Source organism: Myotis lucifugus, unplaced genomic scaffold, assembly GCF_000147115.1.
Source record: "Myotis lucifugus unplaced genomic scaffold, Myoluc2.0 scaffold_2315, whole genome shotgun sequence".
NCBI classification, from domain to species: domain Eukaryota; kingdom Metazoa; phylum Chordata; class Mammalia; order Chiroptera; family Vespertilionidae; genus Myotis; species Myotis lucifugus.
This window is the reverse complement of record NW_005873363.1, coordinates 1-11,566: the sequence shown is the minus strand read 5'-3', so window position 1 is coordinate 11,566 and position 11,566 is coordinate 1.

The following is an 11,566-nucleotide window of genomic DNA, read 5'->3' as shown; positions in this document are numbered from 1 at the left end:
ATAAGCCTTGAATGCTCCTTGGTCTTTCAAGTACATTCTGTAGTGCTTTGCTAAAAGAAAAAAATAATGAAAATAAATGTAAAATATCGGGTGCTCTCTAGTTAAAGGCATCCAACACCACTGTCCGATAAGCCAAAATATGTAAAAAGTGTTCTGAGAGGAAAAAACCAGCAATCAGCAATGGCCAGGCTGCTCACTCGGTAATCACCGCATTGGTCCCAGCGGAACGTGCTCATTCTCTGTGGTCACTGCCTTCCTTCAGAGCCAGCCTGTGGCGACGCTGTAACCACCTCTGGAGGCTGGCACACCTGAGACAGGTTTCCGATGTCAGCGCCAGATTGACCCCCAAACACCAAGAAAGTGATATATCTGCTTCTGCTTTACACTGAATCAAGGCACTTGAAGCTCATGGAAAGTTTTGAAGCACTTTTGAAAGTAATCTCTATTTATTACTTATTCATTTTTAAAATATATTTTTATTGATTTCGGAGAGGAAGGGAAAGAGAGAGAGAAATATCAATGATGAGAGAGAATCATCGATCGGCTGCCTTCCACCTACATGCCCCACAGCTGGGATGGAGCCCACAACCCGGGCATGTGCCCTTGACCAGAAATGGAACATGTAACGTCCTGGTTCATAGATCGATGCTCAACCACTGAGCAACACCAGCCGGGCTAAACTCTTTTTAAATCATTCTTTAAAGAACTGGCAAAATTGAGTGAAGACAAATTTATTCCTAGTACCAAAACCTTTTATTTCAATCTACAATTTGTTCTCTAATAAGTTTTAAGCAGATCCGAAGCAGCCCAAATGAGCAGTCCATCCTCATCAGTATTACTGCTGACTGTTCACTGGCCGTGGGGTAACATCGCTTATAAACCCGGGTGTCCCTGGGGCTCTCGGCGCGTGGGATCTGCATGTGCACAGAGGGACTAGCTAACCCACGGAACTCGCCTCTCTCAGCTGCAGGTGCTGCTGCGCTGAAGCCAGAGGAAGCGGCGACTTCCTTCCTCTTGGCAAATGTTTGGAATCAGAGGGCAAGACTGTTCGACTGCCCAGTTGTCTGCCTCCTGTTCACCATAGTCCCGCCCTCCAGAATGTTCCACACACTTTCTAAATCACTCCAGGGAAACTTCCAGAGTTTCCTAATGGGAGCAGCTGGGAGCCACCTACACGATCCATCTGGCCCAGAGATGGCCCTTTTATAGGAGAGACGAAGACACAAACCTTGACCACTTTTTACTCCGACCTCCCGCCCCTGTTCAACGAGAACGCCTTCGAAGCTGCAACGCTGGGTCTATGTCAGGAGTATGTTTATTTAACTCTGCGTATCCTTTTATGTGTCTCCAGTACAGGCCACACACACACTAACGCCACGCTCTCTGGGTCATTCATGATGGAGGAAATCTTTAACACCCAGGACGTCCCACCGCTTTTCTTGTCTCGACTGGCGGTCGGTAAACTGTCAGACACCACTGAAGAATTGTTAAGAATTGTGGAAGAAAACAATAAAGTTAGCCTCCGTGTCCCTCATCCCCTCTTCTGGGTGAAGGGATTGTGGGGACCCGTGAGGCCCACACGAAGTTTATTAGCGTAGCGCTCGCTGCATCAGAAGCCAATCAAACAGTAGCCACTGGCACCACAAGCTGCTGAGTATTGAACATTTCAGATTTTAGAACGAAGTCTCTTTGGGCCGTAACAATTATTCAGGTAATTAGGCTGAAGTAGGAATTGCTGGGTAAATTTTGTTCTGCTGAAGTAACAATTTTATAGAATGAAGAATGAAGAGCATAGAGATGAAGTGGTTTTACTGTTAACAAGATTAACTGAGGAAAAGGTAAAAAATTATATGCATTTAATAATTTGATTTTTTTATTTGATTTTGAGATGGTTGCCTGAGAGGTTCTAACAATATTTTTAATGTGGAAACTTAAACATGGGTACAAAAGGGTAAAAATCAGTAAATGTTCTTTCGGTTTCTCTAATAAAACTATGTTCATTTTTCCAACTCATTTGAAAATATTTAAATATCTTATGTTGCTTAGAAATTATATATTAATATGGTCATTATTCCTTGTGTCATCTTTCTAAACATTCGGAAACTTACCCTATCAATTATATGCGCATCATATTGGAAATGTATGACCCAGCGGAGATCAGAACACAAATATATCTGAGTAGAAAACAGCCGAGCTAGCGGTGGGGTGGACAGCGCTGTCTTCTCCAACATCTTCCTTTTCTCCGCTGGGATTGTCTAACCCGGCGGTTCTCAACCTGTGGGGTCGAACGACCCTTTCACAGGGGTCGCCTCAGACCATCGGAAAACACATCTATAATTACATATTGTTTTTGTGATTAATCACTGTGCTTTAATTATGTTCAATGTGTAACAATGAAATTGGCGGTCACCACAACATGAGGAACTGTACTACAGGGTCCCGGCCTTAAGAAGGTTGAGAACCACTGGAACCAGAGCCCCAGAAGCATGCGCCCCCTGGTGGAGCGAAATGAGAAGAGAACAGCCTGACACTACCAGCCCAGGACAAGACACACCAACAGGAATTCTGAGGCAGTTTCCACAAAAGGATTCTAAGGACGTTCTCCACTTGCCTGGAATCTTCCCAAGGGTCAGTACAAGGGAGCCATATTAGAAAGCAAGTTACATCTCTGTGTGGTGATATGGAAAAACTCTATATGTTTCAAACTTTTAAAAAGTTGGAGAATACTTCAATTTTGAAAATATAATATTTACTAGAATGACACAAAGCAGTTACAAGTGGCCCCTCTGGAGGAGAGTAAGGTGGAGAGTAACAGATGTTTCTTTCCTTGTCTCACTGTTCTGTACTGTGTGAGTTGTTTTTAAACTGGACAAGTATTTAAACCTTTAAAATATAAAATAAGTTTTTGAATTCCTCTGACCAGTGTAAACTTTATGTGTGAGACTCGTAACACGGAAAACATTGTTAGGCAAACGGCAGTGACTGATTTCCATGGAGTTGACACAGTAGGGACGGGCGGTCCTGACACACGGGGTCTCGGTCGGCTCGTCTCATTAACCAGCTCTGGCTGTTGGGTGAGGCTCTCCCACCCTCCACATTGAATCACTCATCTTTGGAGATGAGATTTCTCGCAAGTCCAACATGAAATACTCCTGAGTCATCAATTAGCTTCTCTAACACGCTGTCGAGAGAGGGCAGCAATTACCACAACTAGTTCCACGCTCTCTGTGAGCAAGAAAAGAATCATCGGCACGGAATTTGCAGGAAGATGGTATTCAGAGTGCTACCGTGTCCTTGCTATTCCTGACGATGTCGATTCCATTCCAATGTCATCCTATTAACAAGCACTTCAACCCAGCAGACACTTCTGACCTCAGTCCTTGGGCCAGAAAGATAACACGCGATGAAAGAGGGGAGAATATGAAGTGACTTTCATGATGCCAGCCCTTGCCAATGGGCATCGGAACGCCATTTCCTCTCCACTTTCTAACGCGGTGTAACCTAAGAAGATGACAGACAAGGGATTCGCACAGACGTGGGCTTATGCTACGCACTGCTCCTTACCCTCTGTACGTGCTAAATTCTGCCCCGCTGAATGAAGCGTTCCATTGTTCTGATTCCTTTGAAATTAAAATAGTAATAATAGCTACTTGGGATGATTGTTTCACAATTAAAATAATCATTTATAAAAGAGAGAATAGTAGGGAGGTAACTACAAAATACATGATGGCTTTTCCTCCCACTTTCCAAGTTATTCTAGCTGGGCCAGAAAGTAATTAACAGAGACAGATTCACAGGAGAACATCAATGTTGAATACATGAGCAAGGAGAATTCACAGGCGTGAAAATTCAAGGACAGTGGGCAGTGACACCGGATATATCAGGCATTTTTGGACAAAGGAGGAAAGGGGGTCCAGGTTATTCGACCGTAAGAGTGAGAACGGGTGGTTCCAGGACGTGAGACAGAGCAGCACGTACGTGGCAGGGACGTTCTTGCTGGGCAGCTCAGAAGCCACGGGGCACAGAAGGCATCGAGCCAACAGGCTTGGAGCGCACGCAACAGAGCAGATTTCTAAGGTGCTGAAGCCCAGGCTGCCTTCCGACATCAGGTTTCTCTGCTCAGGTCCCCAGGGCAGGAAAGCAGTGGTGGTCAGAGGCTCTTTCTGAGTCTTGTTCCTTAATAAACAGCCTAAACTCAATTCCCCAGAAGGGCAGCGTTAGGGCAGGACAGGAAGAAGCCAGGGAGTCTCCTTGGTCAGTGGAATGAGGGAAGCTGAGGCAGGATAATTAAACAAGCCGAGGAGTCGACAGCCTGCTAATAAACCACCAGATCTTCCAAGGGCTCGGAGGAGCAGATGGTCTATACCTCTCCTCCCCAGCCTTGCAAAGGAGGGAAATATCAGAGGCCCAGTTAGCGCCCCTAGTGCCAGCCAAACCCCAGAACGATGAAGTCAGGGGAATAAAGAACAAAAACCCAACTAGAGCCGGACAATCCCAAGATAACAGTGAAGCAGTGAAGCTGCCTGGCGAAGGAAGCCAGACTCCCGTGTAGGCCCATTGGATGCACTGGCGTATTGAGGGACACACCTGGAAAGCTGTTGAATATTCCGTGAAGACCCTCCCCTGAAACCTCCTCAAAGTCCCGCCTTTAGAAAACAGGTAAGAACTGTCAAGACGAGGACCCAGCTCACACTCTCCCTGGAGCACGCCCATGCCCCCCTTTTCTCAGGCTCCTATGTTTACTCTCCTTCTCCTAAACTCTAGGGGTGCCCAGGAGACTTGTAACCAGGGGAGCAGCAGGCAGCAGCTGCTTGTTCTGCACTAACTTGCGTCTCTAAGGACTCTCATTTAGCCTCTGTGACTCCTTTCCTGAGGCCACACAGCCCAGTGTGGATCACTCCTCATTCCGTGTTCTTCCTCTTCTATCTTCAGCCCTTCCTTTGTTTCACAGTCCCAGCTTTAATGAACATACTCTCAAAATCACAGAGACTCACGTCATGGAATCCCTACAGGAAGTCAAGAACCCACACATTCCAGACTGTGCCGGGACAGGCTCTCCTCCATCCCAGTCCCTGTCTTGTGACAACTTCAGAAAGGCAACACTGGAGCTCCCTTCAACCCCCTCTTGGAAACTTTAAATGTTTCACATTCCAGAAGCTAAGCTAGTAGACAGCTCCGTATTTCATTAATGCGATTATTCCGTCCTGAAAATAAGCCAGTTCAGGTAAATTGCTGAGTCTCCTTTCAGGAGGTGGTAGGCTCCCAAAGTGAGATCAGTATGGCCAGTATCGTGTAAGCAAATAATCAGGTATTTAGTAAGGGTTATGTCTATGAAAACATTAAAAAAAAAAAAGGTTAAGGATCAGAGCAAATTAAGAACCAGTTTGGGGATCTATAAGGCTGTCCGTTGAGAGGTTTCTAGAAGTGAGGCTCGGTTCTTTTGCCGAATGAAGGCAGGCAGAGACCACCTGATAGATGACACTGATTTGATGTTTGAATGTCACTGGCAATGTCATCAGGGTCTCAGGGAAATTCTCAGGTGGCTTGTTTAAACATGAACAGTTGTGGGGATTTCTCTGAAATTGATGTCATGTCTTCTCAGAAAAAAAGTTTTAGTTCTTAATAATTCCCAGACAAAGAATGGGAGGAAACAAAACCCTTAGGTCAGAGGATTGTAGCCAAATTTTTAAGAAATTCTTTTGGTAACTTGAAACCTTAGAGTTTTACCAAGGTAAATGGTAAAATTTTTGATCATCTAGATAGTTTGACTTCACATAAAATACTGAATCTTTACAGAGAAACTAAAAGATAAACTTGGACCAGTTATGTCTTGTACTTTATTTTAAAATGTTTCTTAAAAAATTGTGAATATATTTGCCAATTAAAGAACCTAAATTTCTAGAAGTTACAAAATGTATTCATAAATTTGCCAATCTCAAGAACACTAATTGCTTACTTTTTAGTTGTCACTAGAAATTAAGGTTTTTAAGGGTTAAGCATTCTAATTAAGATAGAACAAAATTGTATTTTGGGGGGGGTAAGAGAAGGTATAAGGTGTGGAGATACATCTTTAGAGGAAATTAAAAGAAAATGATTGTTCTGAAGTTGGTTATTTCCAAATAAGCTAAGAAAAGGAAAACTAAAAGGGACTAGGAAAGTTTTAGGTTTGTGAAGAGAAATCTTAAGAAATAAAATTGTACATATGGTTAAGCTGATTAAGATTGAAACAAATATAAGAAAATTGATGTAAATATCCAAAGTAAGCTGATACAGAATTAGAGTTTGGTTTTTGTATGTTTAGTCTGTTGAAAAGACAAAGTTTTCTTTGTACTTATTGTTTTACTCTTGATAAGATACTATGAAAAGTTTTCTCCCTAGAAAACAAAGCTTTCATGTTTTATTAGAACAGTTTTCTGTGTTGTCTTAATCAGGTTTTGAATACTTAGGAAAACAGCCTTCCCCATCCTGAGAACTGAAGCTTTGCTGACCTACATTCAAGTTTGATTCCTTTCACTATTCTCTCGAATAAATGAGCAATTTGATATCATTTCCTAGTGATATATTCTCTGCATGTCTGACAAACTTCTGATGGCAACGAAATGACTTGATATAAATGTCAGAGAAATCTTCAGCACAGGTCATTCTTAATCTCAGACAACTGACACTTTTTAAGTCATGCAGAGCTTGTCTGAGCACCAGATGACATCCTCAGAGACAAACTTCAAATCAGTAGTCTAGCCCAGCTGGCTTGGCTCACTAGTTGAGCACTAACCTATGAACCAGGAGGTCAGTGTTCAATTCCCGGACAGGGCACAGGCCTGGGTTGTGGGATCCATCCCCAGTGTGGGGCGTAAAGGAGGCAGCCAATCGCCAATCAGTGATTCTCATCATTGATGTTTCTATCTCTCTCTCCTTCTCCCTTCCTCTCTGAAATCAATAAAAATATATATACACTGGTATATATGAAAAAAAGATCATATCTGTCAGATTGTCACTGCCTGCTTTCACTCCATCTGAAGATGATTCAAGAGAGACATCTAGAGATTACTTGATTGCTTTCTTCAGAACCCAGAAACCAAGTCTGTGGTCTGTTCCAATGATTGATCTTTTTATTTTCCTTTTTTTTTCATAGATGTACCTCTTACTAAATACCCGATTGCTTATTTACACAATCTAGGTCTCCACTGGGAGCCGTATATATAGCCGCCTCCTGAAATGAGACTCAAGGGCTTACCTGGACGGATGTATTTCCAGGAGTGAATGGATCAATGAAATATGGAGCCATCTGCCAACGTGGCTTCTGAATGTGTAACTACTCAGAGGGTCAAAGGCAGGACTGGGAGGGTCCAGAGTCTTGCCACCTGGAGGCTGCCCTTTGGGGATGAGTGATTTGAAGATGTTTGCTAAGAACCAAGACTCAGAAGGAGCCGTTGACCTCAGACCGTTCCTGCCTGGAGATTGGACGGACCCTGCCTCGGGAAGGGGTTCTTGCTTAAGGACCTGAGACTCCTCGTCCCAGAACCAGTGGGGAAGACTCTGGGCTGCGGCTGGGCCGCCCTGGGTGCCTGTCTCTGAGCTGCCCCGCCGGAGTGTTCCCGCTGCCTGGGTTCTGTCTTCCTCAGCTGCCTGCGAATCACCATTCTCGCTTCTGAAATCTATCCCCCGCTGCCCCTCCTTTTTCTTTTTCTCTAAACATGTCTTAGACCCCGATGCTGCCTCATGTCTTTGGGATTTTCACGCTCATGTGAATTCTCCATGCACATGTACTAAAATGTGGATTGTTCTCCTTTCCACTTGCCTTTGTTAATTTCATTATTGACCCACTAGAACTTAGAAGGTGGGGGAAAATATTAATGCTTTTAGCCCCACACAGCTTGAAAAGATGTTTTACAACATGAGACATTCTCTTTTTTTTTTCTATAATCCTCAGTCATTGAGCAAGAATCCTGGTCCTTAGAAACATTCAGTTTACAGCATTGATCTGCAAGTTCCGGGACAGGAGTTTCCCTGTCCTGTTCGTTGCTGCTCCTTAGATCCTAGAATAGTGTTTGTCCTATGGGAGGTGCTCAATAGATACTCCCAGGCGGGGTGTTTACATGGTATTTTGGTTTACACTTTGCAATGTTTCATAAGGAACTTGTGAGTAAACATGTTTTAATAAAAACAAACTTGAGAGAACCAATTTTTATATTTCTAAGACAGTTTACCTGTTAGCAATGTTTTTATGATTCTGACCAAAAATCTAGTCAAGTCTTTCTGTTCTCACTTCTGTAGCCGCCGTGTCTTGTGTCATTAGACAACGGGAGACAGAAAATCACAGAACCCGCGTCGTGGGTGAGCCATCATCTCCGAATTTCAGATGGCATCGAACATAGTGTGTTCCTGGTTTCCCTTAGGGGCGTGAGGACAGGAACACACATTTAAGAGGGAGATATAAAGACAAGATGTACTTTCTAAATGAAAAATTATTATAATAAAGGGAAGATGAGGATGGTGGCTGGCCTCACACGCTGAAATTCTGGGCACGGGCTCCCTGCCGACAGCCTTAAACAGCAGGAGTGGAGAGAGGGATGGTTCTCTGAGGCAAACGCCCGCAGCAGTCTCAGTAAGAGAGAGAGTTTCTGGTCTGAGTAATCACCCCTCAAACTCAGTCAGGGAGGAAATGTAATCCATATCGGATAGAGACTGGGATGGAAACAGGCAGGTGTCCACGCAGCGCTCTAGGCAGGTTCAGAAGGGAATACGTGGTGAGAACTGCCAGAGTGCAGGGGAGCCTGAGGCTGAGGACAACTTCTGTCTGCGGGCTGTCAATTACTCAGTGTCATGATCATAGAGGCACCGCGTCCCGTGCTGGCTGAGGGGGGGAGAGTCTGTCCCGGGGCCCAGCAGGCGGCTGCTCTGTCGACGTGAAGTGAACACAGACCCACCTTCCAGGTTTACTATGTTCACACTCGTGGGCATGGTCCGTCCTGTGTACGTGAATACACAGAGCATATTAGGAAAAACAGTCCTGCAAAGTCATTCAAACGGAAGGACCATTGAGAGCCTCACACTAGAGCTTAGTACAGAAAAAAAATAAAAATAGATGATTAAAGGATAAAACTCAGAACGGTTAAAAGTATAAGCTGCAGGCTCCACATCCCAGTGCAGAGCGAGCAGGCCTGGGTGACGGGGGAACCTCCCTTCTCTGTCCCCTGAGGCTGGATGTTCTGGGGGGGGGGCGGGGGGGGGGAAGGTGGGTCACCTGCAGAGGGCACTTCCCGAAGCTCGGGAGTGCAGCCCTGCTCACCCCCCCCCCACCCCCGCTCTCAGCAATGCCCTCCTCCTGCCCAGGGCCTCACCTCTGTTTGTGTTCACGCAGATGTTTCTAGAATATTCCCACCCGTGCGGTTCAGGAAAAGGGGTCCCACTGGACTTTAAGGTAATGTCCTGGGACCACGTGTGCACCTGGCAGAACTGCTGAGCTCGGTTCCGGAGGCGGGTCACGGCTTGAGGTCCTCAAACACCCTCGGTGCTGTCATGAGTTCACTTAGTTAAACCCGTCAGAACCAGACGGGCCTTTGCTCACATGGCTTCCTCATCCGGGTGAAATGAAGTGCTGTCCGTTTCACACAACTTGCATTTTCAAGGAATACATGGTGAGCAGCCCAAAGCATGCTCGCCGCTGGGTGCCTCTCCCACGGGGCAGAGCCTGGGCGGGGGACTGGGCAGATGTGAGGGACGCTTCTCCCTGTGATCAATCAGCTTCCATCTCTTCAGAGGTGCCTTTTCCCATCGGACCTTTTTCTCACTGAAGTTCCCCAGAAGGCTGAGAAAGCAGCCAGACCAGGAGGGCCTGGACTAATGCTTACTTCCCAGCGGCTGGCAGAGATGAGAAGGACAACAGATTTGTCCCCTGGCACCTCAGATCCACACCCATCCCCCAGGAGAGGGACGTACACAAGGAAAGAAAGTCAGGTGCTGTCTCCCGGGTGCCTGCTCTCCTGCGGCCAAGTGTGTCAGAAGCTTCCTACCCGAGTGGTGAACCTCCGAGGCTTCTGTCGAAAGAGGGAAGTAGCCCGCCCAGGTGAAATGTACTTCTCTGTTTTCCTCGTGAGAAAAAGAAAATGGAGGCAAAAAAGAAGCTCCTGAGAGTGAAATTCTGAGGACACAGGCTGCCAGCGTTCCCGGGACAGGAGGACAGCCAAGAGAGCCCGCTGTCTGTCACAGCTCACATCGCCGGCCACGCGGGGTGCCGTGCTATTTCTGTTCCATGTATGATTGTTTTTATGTGTGCGTTTTCATTATTCTTTTTTTAAATATATTTTTCTTGATTTCAGAGAAGAAAGAAGAAAGAGATAGAAACATCAATGATGAAAGAGGATCATGGATTGGCAGGCCCCACACTGGGGACGAGCCTGCAACCCGGGCACGTGCCCTCAGCGGGAATCCAACGGTGACCTCCTGGTTCATAGGTCGATGCTCAGCCACTGAGCCATGCTGTCCGGACAATGTACAATACCTTTTAAACAGATGTGTTAGCAGCAGAGGACCTATTCCACAGAGGAACATTTATATAAGAAACCCCTAATGCTCCTCAGTGAGAAGCAAAAGGATTGACCTCTTTACTCATGTCTTAGGGATACAGATCCTGTCTCCAGATGCTCACAGGAGTTCCGCAAATCAACTAAACGAGAACCGGAGGGAACAGTTTAATGGAAGTGCAGGTTCTAAGTTATCTCACTGCGCCATCCAATAGATCTAATTCCAGAAATCCCGAAAGACACAGCCAGGAATTCGATTGCTTTAGTTTTCCTCTTGGACATCACCTTTAAAATGTGTATCAGCAAGTAGCAATAATGTACAGCCATGTGCGCACAACACGGCTTCAGTCAACGTCAGACCGCACACTGTCCAGGTGGCCCCATGCGCTCTCATGGACCCGAAAAATTCCTAGGACCTAGGGCAGCCGTGGGCAAACTACCGCCCGCGGGCCGCATCCGGCCCATTTGAAATGAATAAAACTAAGAAAAAAAAAGACCGTACCCTTTCATGTAATGATGTTTACTTTGAATTTATATTAGTTCACACAAACACTCCATCCATGCTTTTGTTCCGGCCCTCCGGTCCACTTTAAGAACCCATTGTGGCCCTCGAGTCAAAAAGTTTGCCCACCCCTGACCTAGGGACATGGTAGCCCTCAGAGCAACGTCTCGCAGCAACGCATCACCTGTGTGTGCGGTGACGCTCCGGATCCGTATTGTAAAGTCTACAGTGCGCACAGCCATGCCCTACTCCTCCTGGCCGCTCGCCATTCCTCACTGACTCACCAGCTCCATGTACGGTCAGTGCCCTCTGCGAGCATCCCACTGCTCATTTTTGTAGCATGATTTCAGGGCGCCTTTTCTATGTGTAGACACACAAGTATGTGCCCTCGTGCACAGCTGCCCGCACCACTCAGCACCATGGTCCGCGGCTCCTCACAGGCCTACGTGTGCGCTGGGCCATACGCCGGCAGGGGAGTGCCCGGTGCTGCCCACGATCAGATCTCCCCGTGACTCAGTGCTCAGGGCACAGCCCGTGGTGG